Genomic DNA, 15,351 nt, shown 5'->3' on the forward strand with positions numbered 1-15,351 from the left:
TTCCATTTCTTATTTGCTTCTTCTCTCTGCATTTGTTTTTGTATACTATGTATTCTGGTGTGTGGTAGAGAAGGTCTGATGTCCTTAACTCCGCCAGATTAAACAAATACATAAATATACAACTAATTAATTAATTAAAACTGAAATTGTATTTTTAAAGTTAATTTATTCCTATGTGTTTTTTTCTTGACCCACTTTGTGTCAAATAATTATCTTTGTCTGTGTTAAGTATGTGATTAGATAACTCCCTATTTGCTTCTCTCTGCATTTGTTTTTTGTACATGTATTCTGGTGGTGTGGTAGAGAAGGCCTGATGTCCTTAACTCCGCCAGATTAAACAAATAAATAAATAAATAAATAAATAAATAAATAAATAAATAAATAAATAAATAAATAAACAAATAAACAAATAAATAAATAAATAAATTGATTAATTAATTAAAATTAAAATTGTATTTTTAAAGTTAATTTATTCCTATAATTTTTTTTCTTGACCCACTTTGTGTTAAATAATTATCTTTGTTTATGTTAAGTATGTGTTTAGATAACTCCCTGAGCACGAGTTTTTACTCCATCAGGGAAAAATTAAGACTGTATTTTTGTAATGTTATTTTACTAACAATAAACAACAATAAACAATAAATAAATGAATAAATAAATAAATAAATAATTTTTGTACAGACGTTACATGCATTCAAATGAATTTCTTCAAATCCTCAGTCACTTTTTGTTGTTGTTTTTTTTTTTTTTTTTTTTAGATTTCATTTTTTAAATTTTATTATCCAATATCGAAGCTCTAAAACTGATATCAAGAAATTGTGGTATCGACTCACCTCTAATCCTACTACCACCACCACCACCACCACCACCACCACCACCACTACTATTTCTACTACTAATATTGTTATAAGAATAAATTCTGAATCTTCATTTGCTCAGAAATATTTAGTGTAGGCTCTAATAGTATTTATAGGAGATTTTCAACCCTACCGACAACGCATTATTTTTTTTCAAAACTAATTAAGATTGCATGAATTTCAACGGAATTTATTGTTTGATTCTCACTATATCTTTCCACTGAACATCTTTAAAGAACTGGCACAAATTGTGTTCACATACGTGTATAATCGCGTTAAAATTAATCAGCAGTTGTCTGCGCTCAATTGAAATCAAGCATCTAAAATATTTCTGTCTCACTATTTAAGTAATATCTTGTGTTTGCTATAGCAGTTCTGTTTCTCAACATCCTACATTTCAGAGGTGTTTCAACAATTATGTAGAGTAAAAATCACAAGCTTGTGTTTCTCACAACGTACTCAAGGAGGAAGCTGTTACGGAGGAACTGTTCTATCCTGACAGTTTAGTGAAGGAATTATGTTCCTTGCCTCAGCAAGAAGACAATGGTTGCCGGTACACAAGAGAACGCAGTATAACGTAACGAGTGACAGTGAGACATAACACAGTCTGTTTTAACTTATTCATTGTTTCCTCTAGACATAAACGAGATTTAGAGCAGTGATGTTGAAGTCGTGGTCCATGAACCGCATTTCGGTCTTCAAATGCAGCATTTCCGAATGTGTAATATGCTTAATAAAATAAACATTATATAATGATCTTTTCTTGACTATTTCATTCATAAAAGAAAAGATAATAACAAAAAAGAAAAATGGTGAACCGGTAAAGCCAAAACATACCAAAAAGAATGGTAAAGAATAAGTGAGGAAGTATATATAAATAAAAAAGAAAGACAATAGTAATATGCGTTACAAGAGCGGTATGTTGAAGTTTTCATGTTCGAGGAAAAGTTTGAAAAAGCGAAACGTAGTTGAAAACATACCGCTCGTGTATCGTACATTATTTTGTGCGAAGATCGTTTATTACATACCTGAAAGAGGAATTTCTAATTAGTTGTAATGAAATCTCCATCTTGGTTTCTGTTTAATGACGGCAAATTTGCAAAACAAAAATATCTATCTTCAACATTGTTGCTTTAAAATGTTTTCTGTGTTTACTATACTCCAGAAGGCCGTGATATACCCTACGTCTGTCTTTTTTTCCCCCAGTCTATAAATGCGAACTTAAAACAAACGGTAAGGTTATGTAATGATTTATTTTTCATTTTAATATTTTAACAATATTATTTATATAACATATTGCAGTAATAACATCGGCATCTGGAATCTTGTTGATTTTTTCACGGCTTCCTTAATGTTACTTGCATCACGAATGCATTAACTTTAGTGGAGTTGTAGAGTTTACTTAAGTTTTGCAAATATTTAAAAACAATAATTAACAGTGCAATTTAGGTGAAATTGCAGTGGTAAGTTTCCTATTTATAATTATTACTATATTGAACGTCTCTAAAAATATGTTAAAAGCCTAAAGCAGTAAAATCAATATGTCACTTAAGCGGTAAGAAGAGGAAAATTGTTATGTGTGTTAGGTTGGGAAACCAAGCAAACACGCACGATCTCGCACAAAACAATTTAAAAGATACAGTAGCTACAAATAACATGCATGCATAACAACTATATATGTACAAACTATAAATTTGAGCAATGCTGAAAAAAAAAGATAATGTTATGAGTAGACTTCGGATTTTAGATACAGGTAAAAACCTATTTTAATCCTTAAAAGATAAGTTCATAAAAACTTGCAAGTACATGTTTCATACAAAACTATGCCTAAAATTGGTACTTTTAATAGCATCTAAAAATGCCTATTTTGACGACAAAGCCTATTTTGACCTATTAAGTATGTTTTATCTCTAATAGGTCAAAACATCCATTCTTATTTCGAAAATTTGTATTCTGTTCTAAATAAAGTACGGGCTAACTGGAGCAAGTTCTACAGAAAAATGTAGGTCTCAAAGACCTGCGTACTGCTTCAGATATCCTAGCAGGGAAGATCACGGATTTACATTATAAAATTCCTGTCCAACTAGTGTAAAAATTGAAATACGCTCCTGATGTAGAGCGTAAATTTTCAGATACAAATTTGTGTTGAGTAAAAAACGGCATTGCTTTCTAGTTGAAAATTTAGAAAAAAAATTATTAATAATTTATTGTGAAGCTAATTATGGACATTAACGGACAAGGCTTGGTAAAAACTGATTATATTTGACTTGTTTGTTTATTGAATTTATGTCGAAAAATTTTTTTTTCACATTTAATTGTTTAGTTTATGTGTAGGGCTAACTGGTTAGATATTTGTTGTTTTTGTACTTTTAGTAGTAGTAGTGGTGGTAAAGTTGTATAAGCATTTAAAATTATTAAATTCTAGAAGTGAATTCTTGATGATTTGGTACATGTTTTTAAACAGAACATTATTTTTTGTTAGAGCCTATTTCCAATTCTTTAGAGACTATTTCCTGCACTTTTAAGCCTATTTTATGCACCTAAAATTACATTTTAACGACCTCAAAATCCGTACCCTAGTTATGAGCAACTTTTTAGTATATAAAAACATTTTATTGACAAGAATAAAAACATTTCACACAATTCGAGAGACATCACAGATCCCTTGTAACGTTTTTATCTTCAATATTGCTCGTCTCCCGAAAGTTATTCACCAGATTGTATACCGTGCAACAATGTGGACCCCCTATCACCGGAGAACTGAACTCAGAACCGTCTTTGAACTTCACGTGCCGACTCCGTTTACATGTGTAAATCGTACACTAAAACTATTCGCAAAATGGAGAACTCTAATCGAGCAGTATCTTTTTATTCAAAATTCAGCTAAGCTTCAAGAAAAGCTAGAAACACTCATGTTTTGAGCACACGAAAACACGTGCCCTTGTGTGGGTACAGGTCGGTCTTCTCCTGATTCGTTACCATCAGCGCCAGTGCTATATGGCGGTCGAATACCGACTGGATTTCTCAAAATTTAATCATTTCAAGTAGTAAGAAAAATTATCGCTACGTTTATATATTGAGAAAGACTTGATAATAACGCAGATTGTTCTTAAATTGAAATAAAGTGAACAGTATGTAATGCATTTGAAGTTCTGATTCTGAAAGTGAACATGAAGGTTGGCGCATGATACGAAAGTTAAAAGTACCTACGTTGAAATTAGTATGTTGTGGAACTAGTTGGTAGTTTGTACTTTATTGAATGAGCCAATGTTTAGGAAGCGAGAAAAATGAGTTTCTTAATTTTGACGAATGTAAAAAAACTATATCACATTATAAACATGTTTGATGTGCTATTTTTATACAAACATGACTGCATTATAAAATAAATAATGGAGAAATAGCATATATGAACTCAAGGGTCTAACTGCAAAAGTAACATTCTCTATTTTTCTAAATTTTAAGTAAACAACGAAAACATATATGAAAACATACTGTAAGTAAAATTTGATTTATTTTGTAATTTACATTTACACTGTGTCATTTATTGCTAAATGATAAGAAAAAAAGGAGATTAGGCAATTCTTTAAATAGTGGAGAACCAACCAAGATTTGGATAATGATAATGATTCGTGACTTTATCGATTTGGAGAATGTTACTTTTTACACCAGAAATAAAATCATTCCGTAACCTAGTGACAGCATCCAAGTTTTTTTTTTATACTATTCATTACATTTTATGCAGGGTGATTCTCGAGGATTTACCGCCACTTCCGGAACTTATTTCCGAAGACATTCTGAGCAAAAAAGTCATCTAAAGATTTGTCCTAATCTCGTTATTTTCAAAGTTACACTAATTTGAAGTTGTTTGTAAAATAACTTTTTTCTTTAGTTTTAAGGGTACAGTAATATTACAAATAGAGAACAAAATACTCAGAAGTATCATTTCTTTAATTGGCTAGTGTTCTGAAGCTAAAAATGTGTTGTCAGTTGTTTCATACAGATTTTGTTTTTCAATTTTTAACTAAAAATGACATCATTCTTACGCACTTGTCACAAAAATTGTTACAAATAATACGACTTTAGGAACTTGTACAGTCTTGAAGAATTTACAAGAGTGGCGTGGTTTGTAACAATTGTTGTGATAAATGAGTAAGAAAATGTAATTTTGTAGTTAAAAATCGAAAAAAAAAATCTGTTCGAAGCATCTATGGAATTCACAACACATTTTTAGTTTCAGAATACTAGCTAATTAAAGAAATTATAATCCTGAATAGTTCATTCTTTATCTTTAATATTCTTTTACCTTTAAAACTCAAGAATAATGATATTTTACAAACAATTTCAAATTAGTGTAACTCTGATAATATTGAGATTAGGACAAATATTTATATGACATTTTTTGCTCAGAATGTCTTCGGAAATAAGCTCCTTAAGGGACGGTAAATCCTGTTGAATCACCTGTATAGGATAATGATAACTTTTCTATATAATTATACTCGATCCACATGGAAATAGGAATATAGAATAAGAATACAACAAAAATCTATTTTACCCAGAAGTGGAGAAAGTGAGTTTTGCAGTGAGACCTCTCAAATTTGTAATGATAGGTAGTTTGATGATATCTAGTCGATGAAGATTAAGTTGCTATGACAACAATGATGTATTCAAATATTATTGCATGAAAAATCGCTTCATAATATTAATTTTATGACACAAGTTATGTCGTCATAAAAAAATCATGAAGTACTGGGTTTTTGCCGGAAGGGAGAATTACTGAGAATCATAATAAAATTCGCTTCACGATTGCCAATGAACTTCGCCGGGCTGATAAGTATGAGGTGTACGAGGAAATTGGGTACCTTTCTGCTGACGGTTCAACTAGAAGAGGAGATATTATTATAGATCGAAAAAAAAATTGTGGACTCATTCTCGGTCGCACAGTCCGTTTTGAGAACAGCAAGGAACAACCTAGAGAAGTCTCAAAGAAAAACGGGCAATTTATCTGCCATGCTGCAGCGATTTGGGGACCAAATATAACATCAAGACATGGGACGTTATAAGAATTATGATTGGGGCTAGAGGCATAATCCCACGAGAGTCCTTAGAAGTCTTTCGAAGATTAAAAGTTCCTGACAGCACCCTGGACATGATATCCTCCACTGCACTGAAGTCATCGATTAGCATAATTAATCATCACTTATATTCTTTATAAAATGTAATTTGTCTTGTAGCCTAAATCGTTTGTTGCATTTCCAATAAATTTCTCAATGATAGCCTACCTAACTAGGGTTTCTATTAAAGAAAAAATTGAATCAAACATAAATATTCATTTAGAATTGATTAGGAGGCCGATTATTAAACCCCGGTTGGGACGGCTATCAACTAACTTGCTATGGTAATACCTTATGGAAACGGTAAAATTATGTGGCACATTCTGGACGATTTTGACTGAAAATAAAGACTCTTTATAATGCTGGTGTACAAAAAATATGAAATATATATTTTTGTATTTTATATGGAAGGGCAGTATCTAGCAAAATTTATAAACTTGTACTTGCAATTTGGGAAAAGGAAATTGTACAGAACAATGGAAGGAGTCCATAATCGTACCTATTTTTAAGAAGGGGGACAAGACTAACTGTAGTAACTTTCGAGGAATATCACTTTTGTTGACGTCGTACAAAATTTTGTCGAATATCCTTTTGAGAAGATTAACTCCATATGTAGATGAAATTATTGGGGACCATCAGTGTGGTTTTAGGCGTAATAGATCGACTATTGATCAGATTTTTTGTATTCGACAGATATTGGAGAAAAAATGGGAGTATAAGGGTACAGTGCATCAGTTATTCATAGATTTCAAAAAAGCGTATGACTCGGTTAAGAGAGAAGTTTTATATAATATTCTTATTGAATTTGGTATTCCCAAGAAACTATTCGATTAATTAAAATGTGTCTTAGTGAAACTTATAGCAGAGTCCGTATAGGCCATTTTCTATCTGATGCTTTTCCAATTCAATGCGGGCTAAAGCAGGGAGATGCGCTATCACCTTTACTTTTTAACTTTGCTCTAGAGTAACTTATGCCATTAGGAATGTTCAGGATAACACAGAGGGTTTGGAATTGAACGGGTTACATCAGCTTCTTGTCTATGCGGATGACGTGAATATGTTAGGAGAAAGTCCACAAACAATTAGGGAAAACGCGGAAATTCAGTTGAAGCAAGTAGAGCGATGGGGTTGGAAGTAAATCCCGAAAAGACTAAGTATATGATTATGTCTCGTGACCAGAATATTGTACGAAATGGAACTATAAAAATTGGAGATTTATCCTTCGAAGAGGTGGAAAAATTCAAATATCTTGGAGCAACAGTAACAAATCTAAATGACACTCGGGAGGAAATTAAACGCAGAATAAATATGGGAAATGCCTGTTATTATTCGGTTGAGAAGCTTTTGTCATCTAGTCTTCTGTCAAAAAGTCTGAAAGTTAGAATTTATAAAACAGTTATATTACCGGTTGTTCTGTATGGTTGTGAAACTTGGACTCTCACTTTGAGAGAGGAACAGAGATTAAGGGTGTTTGAGAATAAGGTTCTTAGGAAAATATTTGGGGCTAAGAGGGATGAAGTTACAGGAGAATGGAGAAAGTTACACAACGCAGAGCTGCACGCATTGTATACTTCACCTGACATAATTAGGAACATAAAATCCAGACGTTTGAGATGGGCAGGACATGTAGCACGTATGGGCGAATGCAGAAATGCATATAGAGTGTTAGTTGGGAGGCCGGAGGGAAAAAGACCTTTGGGGAGGCCGAGACGTAGGTGGGAAGATAATGTTAAAATGGATTTGAGGGAGGAAGGATTTGAGGGAGGAAGGATATGATTGTAGAGACTGGATTAATCGAGCTCAGGATAGGGACCAATGGCGGGCTTAGGTGAGGGCGCCAATGAGCCTACGGGTTCCTTAAAAGCCAGTAAGTAGTAGTAGTAGTAGTAGTAGTAGTAGTAGTATATTTTTGTATTTAAATTCCTAGCAGTTAATTATTATAGTCCTATCTCACCTTCAATATTGTATTATTTCACGAAGAAACGTTACCTACCTGTGTTCTCTAGCGTTACGAAATTACTTAATAACGTTCATAACTTCTCGCACAATGTTCAATTAAAAATTCATAAAGAGTCTGCGGTGTCCTTTCTCAAAGTCACATCAAGGTCTGAATTTCATTCTCATAGTCTCAATTCTGACATTCCTGCTCCTACATAAACTGTTCAGTATCTCCCCGTGCTGATAGCTTTGTCGACAGTTTGACGGTCAGCGTCGGATGCTGCATGCATGATTCAGAATGTGGCCGTCGTTCTTAGAACAGCGAATGTCAGCAGCAGTGATGTCCTCGTCGTACAGTCTGTGTTTATCACGTACGTGTTAAATCTCAAATTCCTCTGACAGATGAGATTGCGGTGAGTTTGTAATTGGGATTCGCGAAGCTATTATTCACCCTTACAGGAGGAATGCCTCCACAATCACATTACTCCCATCTCAAGAGGCGTGAGAATATGTCAATTCCAACCTTACACATTCATTCCGAACTGATAGTTGAAATCATTTAGAAGGTAAATTATATTTTAAAAAAATAATACGCGACCTTCTTTTCGAGTTTTAAACGTCGAATAAAATATGACAATATAATTTCTGTGTTTTAAAAATATGTTTAAAATTTCTTGATAATTTTCAATTAAAATAAGTGTCTATTGGTCGTATGTACAAGGTAATTAAAAAGTATGGTGCAAAAGTAAACTTGATTTATTCATAACTAGACAGCGGATGCGGGATGACTTAAGGAAAAGTGAAGTTGTTTCGTATCGGAGTATATGGCACGTGCCGCGCCGTCCGTCTTTTGTGTACCTGGCGAGTACAGCAGCGTACATAACGAAGGAACCCCGGTACACATGTGCAGTTGTGTTATCCTGCTCAAGTATTTAGTACGAGTTGAATAGTGTAGTGCTGAACCATTCATAATGTCGAAGTCAAAACGTTAAATTAGCTCAGAGATACGAAATGCAATTAAGAAGTATGAGAGTGACATTCATTCATTCATTCATTCATTCATTCATTCATTCATTCATTCATTCATTCATTCATTCATTCATTCATTCATTCATTCATTCATTCATTCATTCATTCATTCATTCATTCATTCATTCATTTATTTTATTCCATAGATCTTACATGAGCAATGAAGCTTTAAGATGTGGAACAAGTCAAAATTTTACAATGTTACGATTACAATTTTTAAAAATTTTTACAGTTTTACAATTTAGTAATTTTCTACAATTTTTACAATTTTGTGCAATTTTTTACAATATTTTGGCGAGATGTAGTGAGATGAGGTGAGGTCCGAGGATTCGCCAAAATATTACCCAGCATTTGCCTTTAGGTTGGGGAAAACCTCGGAAAACCCAACCAGGTAATCAAATCAAAGGGGGGTAATCAAATCAAAGGGGTTGATGCCGAGGATTCGCCATAGACTCCAGTCCCACGAAGACAATATTGTGTGTAATGTATGTAAAATTGAAATAAAATCCAGAACAACTAAGGCTATAGAGAAACATTGCAACAGTACATCGCACAGGAAATGGTTGAAATGAAATCTGAGGAACCACCATCATCATTATCATCATCATCATCATCATTATAATCTAGTTGTGCGGGTCTAAACGACACGTGCAACATGATGCTCAGTGCAAATCCTCTAAAGAAATTGAGTGATCCCCATTTTAGAATTTTCTTCAGAAATTCTCTCGATACAAAAACTGTTTAAGCGATAGGCGAAGACGATTCAGCTTCGACAACTTAACGAGAATATATCGTCGTTTACTGCAACGCTGGTAATTGCATCAATGATGACGAGGACTGAACTTGCAAGGTATGTGCTACACTACTACAATACGTTATTTTTCTTTTCCTTCTGACTGTACGGAGATACAGTAGCATGTTGACATCGTCTGTTTACGTTTAAAACCTGTTGAGCTAATGGTCTGAATGAAAAAATGTAACATATAGTAAATGTGTACCTACATTCAATGATAAGTCACCCCGCATCCATTGCCTATTCATAACTGAATGAACCTAACACAACTATATTAACATGAAAAGACGCGTTAACTTCCAAGTTTTATACGTGCACTACAAAAACTCGATATGATCCCTGTTGATGACACGACAGATGTCGAGACAGTACAGTACTTCAGTTCTGTCCAGACTCTTGCCAGCATGTCTTCTGATATTGACTCCACTGCTTTTGTGATGCGTCACCTCAGGTATTTCAGGTTCCGTGGCATGGGAGTGACAGACGCGAAGTTTTGGTATACTTCCACATAAAGAAGTCTGGCGATCGCGGGGGCCAGAGTGACATTGGTAAGTCGTATCCTGCAAGGCCGATCCAACGTTCTAGAAGGATATTATTATTTTTCCATGAGATACTCTATACCGTGTAGTTCCCTACTAGTCCGCCTTGTTGACTTGCTATGATTAATTCGTACACGGCTCGATCCTGTTTACTGTATCTTTCGAAGTCTGATCTGTCCACAGACATTTCCTAGGACATAAACAGCCACTAGTTTCGAATTACGTCACACGGCGCGCAATGAAGTTCCTATGTGGTGCATTCTTATCAAATTCAATCCTAAAGTTTCACTGCCCTGTTACAACGGCCCCTCGTTTGTTTGAATTCTATGACGCAAAACTCCTCTTGCTTGCTTCGATGTCGCTATCTGGTATAGCACTACGCTACGTCTTTGGTGGTGATGACATGAACTAGCTAATAAATACAAAATAACTTGAGACCTGTCGCTTTCACCATTTTGGATAATTTACCGTTTACCATTGTTGTCACTCTCGCTAGAGATCTTTACTTTTGTATATCCTTTTTGAATTACGGTGTATTTTGTGGTTTTTCTAGCAACTACATTTGCAACGTTCTTAATTCCGGCATCGCACCATCGACATATTAATGTAATTTCACATTAATAAATACAACACGGTTATTAAAATAATGTAATAATTTCTACTAAAATATTTCTTATTACAAAAATCGGAATTTTATAAGTGATGTACAGCATGGGCGAGAAGCTCTACTACAGTAGTTTATTTTTTCTGCAAAACAAATTTCTGCATGAAAAAATGTGCTGGTGATATTCATGCGACCAGTAGTTGTTTATGGAAGTGAAACCGGACCTTGCCTGATAGAGCATTTGGACGGAGTTACGCAATAAGAGACCAAGCGCCAAAAACCTGTTTCGAGATATTGGCCATTGAAATAAATCTGTTTTTTTTTTACATAAAACGTTTTATGCAAGAAGTATTATAACATTCATACTATTACAAAAATAACACAAATAATACCAAAAAAAGGCTAATCGATTTTTAATAAGAGACCAGCAATTGAATTAATATTTCAAAGCAAAATAAATAAATGAATTTTATGCAATAAACGAATTTTTGCTCATAAATAGCAGGAAAATTCAGATATCGCATTCTTGATTTTTTTCAGAGTTAAATTAGCCTGTCATCAACAGATTTGTGCAAATATCTCATTTTTTTTCAAAGTGTCGGTTGGTCTATTATTGCGTAACTCCGTTCAATTAAAGCTTTCAATACCCGAGAGAGAAAAATTCTGAGGAAAATATATGGGCCCATATGTGACCAGGGAGAGTGGCGAATTAGAACAAATGAGGAGCTCCAAATTATGCATAAAGATATCAGCTTTATTATTGATATTAAGTGCACTGCAAATCATGAAAATTGTCCAAAAAAGTTTTATTTGCTATTCCACTTCATTGGAATGTATATTTTCATACCCAAAATGGATTTAGTTCAATTCTGATGACAAATATGTTCATATTTTTGTTTAATTAAGGCTGTAAGGGGGCGTGGCATATAAAGAACTGTCAAAATTATTTTTTCATCAACGAAATATTCTTGAGAAATTTCTGATTACAGATCTAGTAACTTTTTTTTCTAAAGTTGGCTTCCTGAAGTTACTAGATCAATGTAGTGGAGGATAATTTTAATAGGAATGTGTTACATACAATAAATATTCATTTTACTCTCAAATCCATTTTTCCTTAAGTTTATTTTTCTTGATTCAACACCAGTTTTCAACCCAGAAACCCTTGGTTTTAGACCCTACGACATGCTTTGAGCGAGACACGAATCAGGCACAGCAGATAAACGATAACAAGCAAGCTAAATATGTACCTTGCCTTCCATACCTCAGTGAAAAATATGGCATTTCACTTTGTAGCTGGGATGTTACAGGCTTACTATTTGGAGCGAGGGGTTGTTTACCAAAATTTACATGTAATATCCTTAAATCTTTTAAAATTCCCTTTTATGAAGTTCAGAATAAACACAACAAATTCTACACTATGTAACGCATAAATTTTAGTTTCAATTTACAAATTGAACAATTATTTTACTCGTTTGATTTCTATTTATTGTTGATGTTTGTTAATTCCGAATCCGAGTAGTCAATCTCACTTGAGGAAGGATGATTTTAAATAAATCCTAGTAATATGCCAAATATTAAACATTTGGATAAAATTTTTACTACAAGTACTTATGAGGTAGCTGCATGTTTCTATGCATTTATTTCGTAAGAAATGCTTTTAGTTTATTTTAATTTTTTTTTTCATGAACTATAGAAAAAATAACATCTACAAAATTTAAAAATAAATTTTTGAAAGTGAATAAATGAAATATTTAATGAAATGAATGCATAGAAATGTTTCTCTATGTCTTGTGAATGTAACCCGAAAAGGAAGCTTAAAAGTTGAGATCTTCTACTAAAAACTTGGGTTTGAAAATATTTCTAAAAAAATAGAAAGCAAATAAAAAATGAAAAGCCAAAAACATTTGGAAGTTCAAAGTTTGGATTTTGTTAGTCATTTACATAGTAAATATTCTCTCAAAATTTGGTTGAAAAGAATGATTGGGAAAAAAAGTTGTCATTTTTAGTGGAATGCCCCCTTAAGCTTGGAAGACTACAATGGTTGGGATATGTTCTCAGAATGAATAATAATAAAATACCAAGATCTGTACTAGATGCAAATCCAGGAGCTGAAAGAAGAATAGGAAGACCAAAAAAAAAAAAAAGATTGTTGGACGATGTACAGAATGATCTTGTGAAAGTGGGCATATGAAGAATGAGAGCTTTGTATCAGGGTTTTTTTCTAGTAGGTTATTTTACGACGCTGTTTCAACATCTCAGGTTATTTAGCGTCTGAATTAAATGAAGCTGATAATGCCGGTGAAATGAGTCCGGGGTCCAGCACCGGTAGTTACCCAGCATTTGCTCATATTGGGTTGAGGGAAAATGCTGGAAAAAACCTCAACCAGGTAACTTGCCCGACCGGGAAGTATCATAATTTCTGGATGGCTCTCATTAAGGAGAAAAGAGTAAACTGCAAGGGTCGTAATGCCAAAGATATTGGCGAACGCTTTTCGAGTATGATCATGGTGGGAGACAACTGGCGGATCTGGGGGAAAACATAAAACACGGAAATTCCCAACCATTCCAAGAGTGCAAGATGGCGAGGCGAATACGAGAGTTTTCAGTGTGGAGGAGAGATTTGTGGCTTCCCTATGGATCCATGAAAAACCCACCATAATCACACCTCGGAATACGTCCGCCAATAACTTACGAGTGTCATCGGCATATATTTCAAACACAATTTAGTTTCGCGGGAAAAATAAACAGATGCACTGGGACTTTCCGCTCGTTTTCATACTCTCTCTCGCTATCATAATAATAATACTCGATCACAACGCGATCACACGGTATAAATTCCACTTCACACATCATCTCTGTATTCCTCATCTTTCACTGTTGCTACCTCTAGTCACTGGAACTCTCTGCCGCCTGAAGTCAAGGGCTGCCGAACATTGAAATCTTTCAAATCCAAGTTAGAAAATTATTTTATGACGAGTTGTCAAACTAACTTACTATTATGACAAATGTTGTATTGCATGTTTCCACGTATTCACATTGTTTTATGTTCTAGTGATATTTAACTCATTTTATCTTTTTGTTTTCATATTTCCCGATAATGGTATATCTATAATGTGATAACTTGAGTTATATATAATCATAATTTTCCTTACTGTGTGTACCTAAAAATATTGTATTTATTATATGCTTTGTACCGCACTATTTTATTACTTACTTACTTACTGGCTCTTAAGGAACCCGAAGGTTCATTGCCGCCCTCACATAAGACCGCCATCGGTCCCTATCCTGTGCAAGAGTAATCCAGTCTCTATCATCATATCCCACCTAACTCAAATCCATTTTAATATTATCCTCCCACCTATGTCTCGGCCTCCCTAAAGGTTATTATTATTATTATTATTATTATTATTATTATCAATAATTGTTTTATTTTTTACACTTTGTATGTCTCATTTATTTTGACCTGCTGTTCATATTTTATTATGCTTTTTCCTTTCTTCCTGTATGTCATATATTATGTCTGATTTCTACTTACTTGTTGTGTACATATTATTATTATTATTATTATTATTATTTTAATAATAATAATAGTTTTATTTTCCCTGGCAGAGTTAAGGCCATGAGGCCTTTTCTTTCACTCAACCAGGATCAAATCACGTACAGAAAAAATACATACCGGTATACAAATATGAACTTAAAAATAATAATGAACATAATTAAGTAGAAAAGAGAGATTGAATACATATACACAATCAGTATTATCTTCGAAATAACAATAATAAAAAAATATATGTAATAAAAAAAGAGACTGAATACATAATCACAAACAGAAAAATACATTCTAGTATACAAGTATTAAGTTAAAAGAAAGAAAAAAAAAAGAATTAGTACATATGAATATTACAGACGTGGACAAATTATTAGAATAAAAAGTTTTCTTGGCAACATAATGTAATTCGTCATATCAACTATTAGTATAATTTACAGAGTCTCTATTGTTGTAAATACGATTGATTACATCTTCTGGTATATTTTTCCAATGGTTAAGTACATTTTTTTCTGGCTATGTTCGTACTACTGGTGTTTTAATTATATACCGTAAGAGATATTCTCCCGTGGCCTGCAAGAAGACCGGACATGAACGAAATTGAAAATCTGTGATCTATACTGAAGAAGAAAGTGAACAAAAAGAGGTTCACAACAAAACATGGACTCATTTAAGCACTGTCTGATATCTGGCTAAATGATGCTGATATTCAAAGAAAGTGTCAAACTTTGGTTTTCAGCATCCTTGACAAAATCAATGTGTTAATAAAGAATAAGGGAATGTTCACAAAATATTTGTAACCTCCAGACTCAATTTTCTGTTCATTATATCTGTGCAAAAATGTTTTTGTTCATTATTTCTACCGATAAGTACAGCTTCGTTGCACATATAATTAATTTAGTCTAATAATTTGTCCACGTCTGTATCTCACAA

At 33.4% G+C, this 15,351-nt stretch overlaps 2 long non-coding RNA genes across 3 annotated transcripts in view; one reads left to right on the plus strand and one right to left on the minus strand.

The window, feature by feature from the left end:
* The window catches only part of LOC138713255 (uncharacterized), a 1,167,998-nt gene that overhangs the window by 423,149 nt on the left and 729,498 nt on the right, over positions 1 to 15,351 (minus strand). The gene's annotated exons all lie outside the window — the stretch shown is intronic.
* LOC138713253 (uncharacterized) overlaps positions 1 to 15,351 on the plus strand; it is a 397,650-nt gene that overhangs the window by 232,264 nt on the left and 150,035 nt on the right. The gene's annotated exons all lie outside the window — the stretch shown is intronic.

This window comes from Periplaneta americana, chromosome 14, assembly GCF_040183065.1.
Source record: "Periplaneta americana isolate PAMFEO1 chromosome 14, P.americana_PAMFEO1_priV1, whole genome shotgun sequence".
Classification (NCBI taxonomy): Eukaryota; Metazoa; Arthropoda; class Insecta; order Blattodea; family Blattidae; genus Periplaneta; species Periplaneta americana.